Below are 9,962 nucleotides of genomic sequence, written 5' to 3' on the forward strand. Positions count from 1 at the left end.
TCAAACTGCTAATGTCATAGCTGTGATAACATTAGCCTTACTAGGTTTGGATGCTCATATGCTTATTTTATTGAGAGGGTTCATGGTAAAGTGATTTGCAGGTAACAGATGTGCTATCCGGTTTGCAGGTCCGTCCGCTTTGCAGGTGCGTTTGCCTGTCAAATGCTGTCAACTGTGCCTGTCAAATGCTCTCAAATGCCTATTTGCTAATGTCCGCCTGTTTGCCAAATGTTGTCAAATGCCTGTCCGCTTTGCAGTTCCGTTCGCCTATCAAATGCTGCCAAATGCCGCTTTGCAAATGTGCTGCCAAATGCTCAACTACGTCTGTCAAACGGTCAACTGCACCTGTCCGCTTTGCAGTTCTGTCAACTGCGCCCGTCAAACACTGCACCGCCTGTAAAAGGAAACAAATGAAGCTCATCAACCGTCAGCGCGTGCGCTTACGGTTGGGGAGCTCGCGCATGAGGGACACCAACTCCAACGTAAATAATGAATCAGGAAACAAATCAAGCTCCTCAACCGTCAGCGCGCACGCTGACGGTTACCGAGCTGTGGGAGCATGGGTGCGGGGGAGGAGGAGGAGGAGAGTGTACCAAGCTTGCTTCACGGCTTCACGCAAGAGGTGCAGGAGGTGCTTCACGGCTTCACGCAGGAGAGGCAAGCACAGCAGGGTACACAAAAGTTGCCCTAAGTTAAAAGTTACAGCTATTATCCGGGCTAGAAAAATAAATTACACTAAAAACTACGCTATTTTCCATGTATTTCAAGCGGAAATTTCTCCTTCTTGCACTCCCCTCAACCGGCTACTTTGATTTTGCAACCGGCTCAAGGCTAAGCTGAGGCACACTTTTCTCGAACACTGCACCTAATCGGTGCAAATAAGGGCAAATCATCGACATTTTAAAATCTAAAATTTTCGGTGTTCAAAATCCAAGGGGGATTTTTACAATTTCATACGCTTAAAATACACTGTCTTTTCACCTACTCACAGTGTTCGAGAAAAATCATTTTCACAAACATACAAAAATCCCTCCAAGACAAATCTGAACCGGTAATTTTACATTACTAGCAAGTGTTTTTGCAAAATTACACTATTTTCCATGTATTTCAAGCGGAAATATATTTCTCCTTCTTGCACTCCCCTCAACCGGCTACTTTGATTTTGCAACCGGCTCAAGGCTAAGCTGAGGCACACTTTTCCCAAACACTGCGTGACCTAATTGGTGCAAATAAGGGAAAATCATCGACATTTTAAAATCTAAAATTTTCGGTGTTCAAAATCCAAGGGGGATTTTTACAATTTCATACGCTTAAAATACACTGTCTTTTCACCTACAGGCTACTCATAAGAAGATGAACTCATTAACTAAAAAACTTGAGATTTGTGCCAAATATTATCGAAAATTGTGATTTCTTTATACACCACTCATAAGGATGTGAGCTCTGTAACCATCGCTTAACAATCTCGACTGTGGGATTTTTTTGCCCACATATAAAGGGAAAAATATCTTGAAATGTTAATGTTTTTTTTAAAATAAAAAATAATTATAATGAACAATTACGCCACTTGCATAAAAACTTACTTAAAAACCATTTGTCCACGTCCGTCTCCATATATTGACCTCCTTACTAACTGCTTATTTCTCTCTGTCTTCTCCACCTTGTTAGCATGGATGAAAGAGCATCCATCATCACCTGGACAATAGGTGATCAAGAACTTGAACGAGAGGTTCAACTTAGAGATGGAAAGCTCCTCCTTAGTGCATATTTCTTGGAAAGTTTACTACCACCTCACAGACAATTTCAAACATTGAATGCACTAATACAATTTGGATCTGAAGTCACCCTTGTTGAAACACCATCTCACTTTGATATGGAGGGCCATCAGCATTTCATTCTTGATGCTTCTTTATCAAAAAGATATGCTATGGTGCATACAGAGAAGGAAACCAATGATGTGGAAGACTCAGAGGATACAAACTTACTGAATACAAGTGCTTTGTATGCTGAAGCTATCAAGCTACCAACCCAAGGAGACTTGCACACAAATTTGCAAAAATAGCAGGAGAATTATATTGTCCTCGATAGCAGCAGCGGTGATGAGAAACTGTCAAAAAAGGTAAAAAGTGTGGTGGATTGGATATTATCCTTTTCAACATCTCACCGATTGAAAGACCTAATGAAACAATCTCATGGGCCTGTGAAAGTGGAAGACTTACCTAGAGAATACAACGGGAATGTTGTGTTTGAACTTCCATCAACTTTTGGCAAATGTAAGTCAATGAGTGGCATGGAGCAGAAATTTGATGGACATACATGGACGCGCCCCCAAACAACCAACATGTCCATTGGGTGTCCAGTTCGGATGAGTTATTGTTTGGGCTCCTTGGAATGTCATAGAAATGTTTGTCAGTACTATTTAAACAATAAAGAATTCAATAATGCATATTTTCATGGATATTTAGATAAACCAATAGGAAAAGGTTACCTTGCTCAGGAAGACAGGACAAAGATTACATGTCATTATTGCGGAAAGGTTGTCACTTGTCAAGCTATATGTCCATGCATAATTTACTACGTTTTGCCAGGGGATTGCAACATGTCAAGATTGGTAGTGCATGTAGGCCACCATGAGCATGATGTGCAGAAAGGTACATCTCGTGCTGCCATAGAAAAAATCCGAGGATTAGTCCAAACAGTGTTGAAGATTGATAGATCTAGTGGTCCTCAAAAAATTCAAATGCTTGTGGCTCGTCAGATTCTGATGGATTCGCTCATTCTTGACAAGGGACATTCTATGGGAGATGCAGAACTTCAAAACTTTCTAGAAGAGATGATGCCACTTGTGCAAAACCAAAGGTAAGGATACATTATTTTTGTTAATATTTATTATTATAGTACTTAAAATTCTTTTTCTAATGCATAACAGATTAAAGAGTATCATTGCTTCAGAAAAATAACAAGGGTCAGTGGTAGTGGGCGATGGATTTGACAATATTCTCTTACTGAAGAGAAAATGTTTGTTCCCATTTTTTCATGGGAGTCGTTTTCCTGGCCAAGGAGGACTTCATGATAAATTTTTTGTTTTTAAGATGTCCACCAAAGGTCCTGGTTCAGGAGTTGATTTAATAAGACGCATGGATCGTGCTGGTCAAGGAGATCTGCATAATGCTTGGGTCCATTTTGACTATACGCATCGTGTTGAAGGATGGTCAACCATGTCATGCTCAGTTTATGACCCAAGGTGATAAATTTCTAGATGTATATAAAAGTGATAATTTAATCATTGACTAATACGTCCTACCATGCATACTTTTTGCCTCAGCATGAAGAGCTTGATGGTTATTGCAATATGTGAGACCAAGGAGGAAGATACACAGTCACAAATATTATTTTGGAAAAGTCTCAATTCTGTTATGGTTGAGAATGGATATTCAATTGCAAATTTCACTGGGTTTATGGCAGATGAGGCAGGTGCCAATTGGAATGCTATTCGAGCAGTCTACAATGGAGGAGCAGACAATGTAATGGATGGTCGTGAAAGATCATGCTTGTTCCATTGGGAGCAAAGTCTCCAAAAGAAAACAAGAGTACTCATTCCAAATGAAAAACAAATGGAGCATATTTCTTTGTGTGAAAAATGGCGAACAAGTAACACTTTGTTGGAAGCACAAATGCAAGCTAGGTCAATAAAGAGATGGTGGTATGATAATGGTGTTCCAATAGAGAATCTGGTGCCTTTGAAAAATTGGTTCTCCTGGTGGGAAGATAGAATCTCACATTGGGGGGGCATTTCCATAAATGTGAGTTTTTTTTGGGCATAAATCTCATAATTATGTAGTAAATATTGTGAGCTAATGTTGTGAACTAATGTTTCTAATCTTTCAGGATGACTTGAGCCCATGGGATCGTGCTGCTATCCCTACTACAAACTTATCAGAGAGTATACATGCAAGTTGGCTTTCTGGAGAGGGAGGGAAAAAAAAGATCACATTGTATGATGCTTGTGTTACAGATGTCATCAACTCCTATCTTCAATGTGCAAAGCAATTGGGATACTTGACTGGACGATACATAGGTACTGGACCAGACATACACTCTCTCTTGAATAGAGCACAATCAAGGTTGACTCCAACACCGGCTACGGTGACTCGTGTGCTGCATGGAATGAATGATAACGAAACTAACTTCCAAGATCCAATTTTACATGGTGACAAAGAATCGGTGCAAAGAAAGAAGAGTTCAAACCTTGGCAATAGCTCACATCGACCAGGGTATATCATGGAGTCACGAGATCGCTGCCAACGCGGACGACCACGAAAAATTAACTTCACAAATATGAACAATGTGACTGTGGATAACTCAGCTAGATTGCAGGAAACTTTTATCAAAGAAGAAGGACCAACTTACAATGAAAGTACAAAATATCATAACATTGGTAATAAAGATGGTGATGGTGGTGGTGTGGATAGTGCAGCTCAAATTTTGGAAGAGGATATACACAGGTCAATGTGGGCCCTTAGGCGCATGCCAATTCATTGTCATAGAAAATGCTTTGGAAGAGAAAAAGGAAAAAAATGTATGAATGTAATTGAGAGTCGAAGTCCTGGGTTGGTCGTACCATCATTTTGGTCAGAGCGCACATACGATGGAAAAACATTTGCTCAATGGATGTGGTTTTGTAACCACAATGTTGAACACACTTGGAATGTTGACAAACAAGTCAATCACAAGCCAAATACACCTACAACATGGCCAATTCAACTTGGTACCATGATCTCAAAGGAGGAGTATGCAGGCCTTTCAAAGCCAGGTTTTCAACTACGGTGTGTAATAGTGCCAAGAGAGGGTGAATGTATAACCACTCCTTCATCATGTAAGAGGAGTAAAAAATGGAGACATGGAATCTCAAAAGAAGCTGAAAAACGCTTGGCTGCAGCCGAGAGTCTAAGTGCAACATTGATAGAGGAAAAAGAAATGGTGGCACACAATCATGTGGTTTTTCGTCTTCTTACTAGTGAATGCTATGATGTCCATATACGAGAAGATCCTACATGCACTTGTTTAGATTTTCAAAAAAGGGAGAAAGATAAGAAGGCCTTTCTAACCTGTAAGCATATTTACTATGTTTATATATACGTCCTGGGTTTGGAGCGCAATCAACACATGGCAATGCATCAACCACTGCTCTCTAAGCAAGATTTAGCCTTCATACTTGCTCAGCCTCGTCTTCTAAGTCCAGTTTGAAGATAGTGAATAGCTATGCGATCTCAAACAGATGCTCAAAGTTATCCATCGAAAAGTATTTTGGCAAGTTGGATTCCCCTACTAATTACCAAACTGCATTGTAAATTCTATTTTGTTGTAACTTTTTTGTGAAACCCATTATGGTATCCGGTGAAAATTTAACAAGAAAGATTATTTTGATCTCTATCTTTCTAGGAGAAATGAAGTATTAAATTAAGGTACCGTGTCCACATTGGCAAGTCCATGTGTTGGGCACATGGTTCAGTGGTGGTTTATTTCACTACAAAGTATTTTGGCATTTTAGTTTGTCTCTACTAATTATCATATCACAATTATAAAGCATGTTTTATTCTTATTACTAATTAAACTAATTTTAATAAATGTATTGAAGGATTCTTTGTATTTGTGGGCTTACTAGCAGCAACAGTTCTATCTTGAGCCATTAATGTTGGGTATTATATCCATATTTTGTGGTTAGTTTTTTTTTAAATAGCTTACACTAAGTGGTGAAAAGCTCATTATATATGATGAAATATGCAAAAGCTCTAACTAGGAATTATAAGGCTCGAAATCACAAGCTCGCAAGTTTATAACTTCCATAATGACCTCAACCTAATCTAACTTAATTAATATTTTTCCCATTAATTCATGGTTAATTTGGATAATTTCAACCCTAATATGATAGGATAATTAATTAACTTAACATTACCAAGCTTAATTACAATAGTCAGCAGAGAATAATTAATTAAGAGAGGGTTTATGAGTATACATAGGCCTAATTTTTTATTTATTAACAAAATAGCTTAATCTAACCTTGCTAATTAAGAAGGATTATACTAATTATCGTTTAGGTTAATCAATTAGAGATTAATCTCTAATGATTTCTACGTAGTGTTCTCTCTAGATGAGAGAGAGAGTATCAAGGCTTCGAGTCAGAAAAAATATGAAGAGAAGGGGGTCCTTTTATAGCTTTTCTGGGCACTGGGCAGCTTCTGGCAGGTTCCTACACTCCAAGCAGCACCCCAGCTTGCAAATGGTGCCCCATGCTGCTATCTCTGTCCCTGGCAGGTTCTCCTAGCTTCCACACAGCCCCCATACCTTCCAGAATTCACTTTGGTTGATTTTTCTAGTTTCTAATGATGAAAATTGAAATTACCAGTTAATTCTAGAACCTTAGTGTAAAAAGTCCTTGTTAATGATTATTACTGAAACCATCCAATTTTCATTACTAATTGAATTCCTATTGTAATCTTCCAGGGTCTATAACTTTTCCAGTTTTTATCGGATTCAGATTCGGAAACTTACTAAACATAGCAAAGCTCTGCTTATGATTCCAAAAATAACAAAAATTAGCCGTGTTTGAATCCTTCAACAGGGGTTTTCCATTTAATTTACAAGCTTTGTACAATTTTTAAGGTTTCGGAAACTGGAAACCTTACAATCAACCCAACTTAAGGAATTGAGATGTCCTCATCTCAACCGAAATTGGGAAAATCTTTGCGAAGTGATACTTCATCCTCCCATGTGGTGTCTTCGGTGGGGTACTCCTTCCATTTGACCAAATATTCTCTGATTACCCTGTTTCTCAGACTCCTTTCCCTAGTGTCGTGAATACAATCTGGTTGGAGTTCAAGAATTCCTTGATTCTGTATCACAATCTGTTCGTCATCTAGAGTGTGATTTGGATTTGGGATGTAGGGTTTCAGAAGACTAATATGGAATACATTATGGACCTTGAGGTTCTCAAGCAATTTTAGTTTATAAGCTTGATCACTGATTACTTTAATCACTTCATACGGTCCACAAGATCTCGGACTTAGTTTTTTGTATTTTCCCAAGGATAGAGTGCTTCTTTTTGGCCGAACCCTTAGGAATACTTTATCTCCTTGTTTGAAAACCCGAGCAGACCCTTTTTTATCAGCATACTCTTTCTGGCGGTCCTTGGCTGCCTGAATGTCTTACCTTATGGCTTTGGTTTGGGCATCCATCTCCTCCAACATTTGTTTTGAAGCTTCTACTCTTGTAGTAGGGTCAGAAAAATTTAGGGGTGATATACATTCATGCCCATAAAGAGCATTAAATGGTGACGTCCCAATGCTTTGATGAAAAGAAGAGTTATAGGTGAATTTCACCAGCGAAAGAAATTGGATCCATTTCCGGGGTTCCCTACCACAATAGGCTCTAAGGATGTCTTCAATAACATGATTCACTCTTTCTGTCTGGCCGTCTGTCTGAGGGTGATAGGACGTACTAAAACATAGCTGAGTTTCTAAGGATTCAAATAAAGCTTTCCAGAATTTTGAAGTGAATTTTGCATCTCTGTCATTGACTATTCTCTTAGGAAGCCCGTGTAATCTGAAGATCTCTTTGATAAAGAAATGGCTTATGTCTGATGCAGTGTAAGTTGTTTTTATAGGCATCAAGTGGGAGACTTTAGTTAGCGTATCCACCACCATAATGGAGTTGTAACCCTCTTGAACAGTGGGAAGGCCTGTTACAAAGTCCATGATAATGAGCTCCCACTTCATTTGAGGAATGTCCAGAGGTTGAAGTTTCCCTGGCATCATTACTCGTTCAGCCTTAATCCTTTGAGAGGATAGGCACTCTCTGATATAGCGAAGTATATCTCCTTTCATTCCTAGCCATAAATAAATTTTCCTTATGTCATTAAGGGTCTTTGCATAACCAGGATGGCTGGCAACTGGAGCGTTGTGTCCTTCATAAAGGATTAACTCCTTTAATGTTGGATTTTTAAAAATGTAAAGCTGATACTTATAATAAAGACCCCCATCCTCAAGTGAATAATCCTTGATCTGTCTTTCTCTTTCTCTGTTAGGTCCTGTTGATTGATAACCTTTAGAAGTTCTTGATAATCCTTATCTTCCAGGGAAGCTTCCTTAACCTTGTTGAGTATTGGATTGTCAACTGTGGAAATAGCCCCAAGAAAAACCTTACGGCTAAGAGCGTCAGCAGCCACATTCTCTTTCCCTGTGATTATAATATTCATAGGGGCATAATATTCATATTGACAAATCATGCATATATTATTGCACGCTCCAATTTAGCAGTTAGCATATGCTGCGTGGGACCCCACATGTCACTAACACATTCCACTCTTCCATCACTATGAATGCTTTTTGAGAGCATGCTGCTTTAACCTATATAAATGTTACAAGGTAAGCAGCATATGTTGCACAAGTGAATCGGACGTGCTAATCAAGAGAGATTTTTTCATTTTCCCTGTACTTATACAATGCCTATAGGATATGCAACTACTGGTAATGAGGTAGTTGCAAAAATCCATGAAGAGCTTCACAAAATCCCCCCCAACGCACCGCTTCAAGAAAAGAAGACGTTTACACAGAGAGAGCGTGACACAAACAAGGCGATCCGGATGTTCAACCACCTTAATCGCGCTTGGAACACCGGAGACCAGGAACTCAATGATGGCTTTGAGACAATACGAGAATCTCTAGGCAAGCGGGAGACATGGGGGTACATAGACAGCTCTTGAAGGGCCGCTTTATAGGCGGAGATTGACCATTTGCTTGTCTGCAAACGCACAATCAACTGGGTCGACATCTTTGGCTCTAATGTGGTAGAAGATTGAGGCAAGATTTAAATAATTATGCACTAAATATATATAGTTAAATAAATATGCACTAGCACATGATAAATTGTACTAGTGTGATACAAGTTGTACGCTGTGTGTGTGTGTGTGTGCAGGTTTGATTCCCTACCTAATCATGTAAACAAATTATTTTAATTATATGATGCTTATTTTAACTATATGATGGTGTTCCACTCTTCAGTGCCTTGGCGATAATAGTTCATATGTCTATGTCTGACTTATTATTATTGAAGTAGCTGTGATACTTTTAATCGGCCTGGTCTACTAACACATCTTCAAGATCTGTCATAATTTAGGGTATTGTTGATATCTTGTAGCTAAACTGAACCACCAAATGTAACTACAAGCTATTTGAAAGCCAAACGTAAAGAAAATCTATGTGAGTTTTTTATATAATGCAAGAAAAAGATGAGTATGTCTTTAGTATTTACCCTACTTTTAGTAGAATGTTGTTTCCTGTCCATGTAGGTGTTGTTGCAAACAAGGATAAATGCCTAATAAGCCAATTTGAAACTAGCACTCTAAAAAATATTGATGGTTGTACTTGTTTGGGCAGAGACCTCAAAGTAATGATACACGCATAGACTCTTGTATATAAAATAGTAATTAAGAACACTTTACTGAGTTGAAGAACTGCATACGTACATAAACACACACATATAAATAACTATATATATTGTATAAACAAGTACTTAAAAACACTTTACCGAGTTGAAGAACTGCTTACGTACATAAACACACACATATAAATAAATAAATAAAAAGATATTATATATATATAATATAAATATTATATATAAAACTATTTATATTCTTAGACCGACACTGTAAAGAAATACTGACAAGCAATCAAAATTTTAACAGCATAACAACGTGAAAAAAAAAAAACCATTCCATACTTGCTTCCGTGAAATCTTGCCTAACTTTCGTTAAGCTTTCCCATTCTATACTTGCTTCCGTGAAGCTTTCCTAACTTTTGTGTATACATGAAACCATGATTATGTTTCTAAACATTAAAAAAAAGCATGATTATATTCACAAGAAATCAAAATTTCGGCAGCATAACGGCGCGAAAATGCAAACA

The sequence above is a fragment of the Adiantum capillus-veneris genome, chromosome 7 (assembly GCF_014529385.1).
Source record: "Adiantum capillus-veneris isolate H3 chromosome 7, ASM1452938v2, whole genome shotgun sequence".
Classification (NCBI taxonomy): Eukaryota; Viridiplantae; Streptophyta; class Polypodiopsida; order Polypodiales; family Pteridaceae; genus Adiantum; species Adiantum capillus-veneris.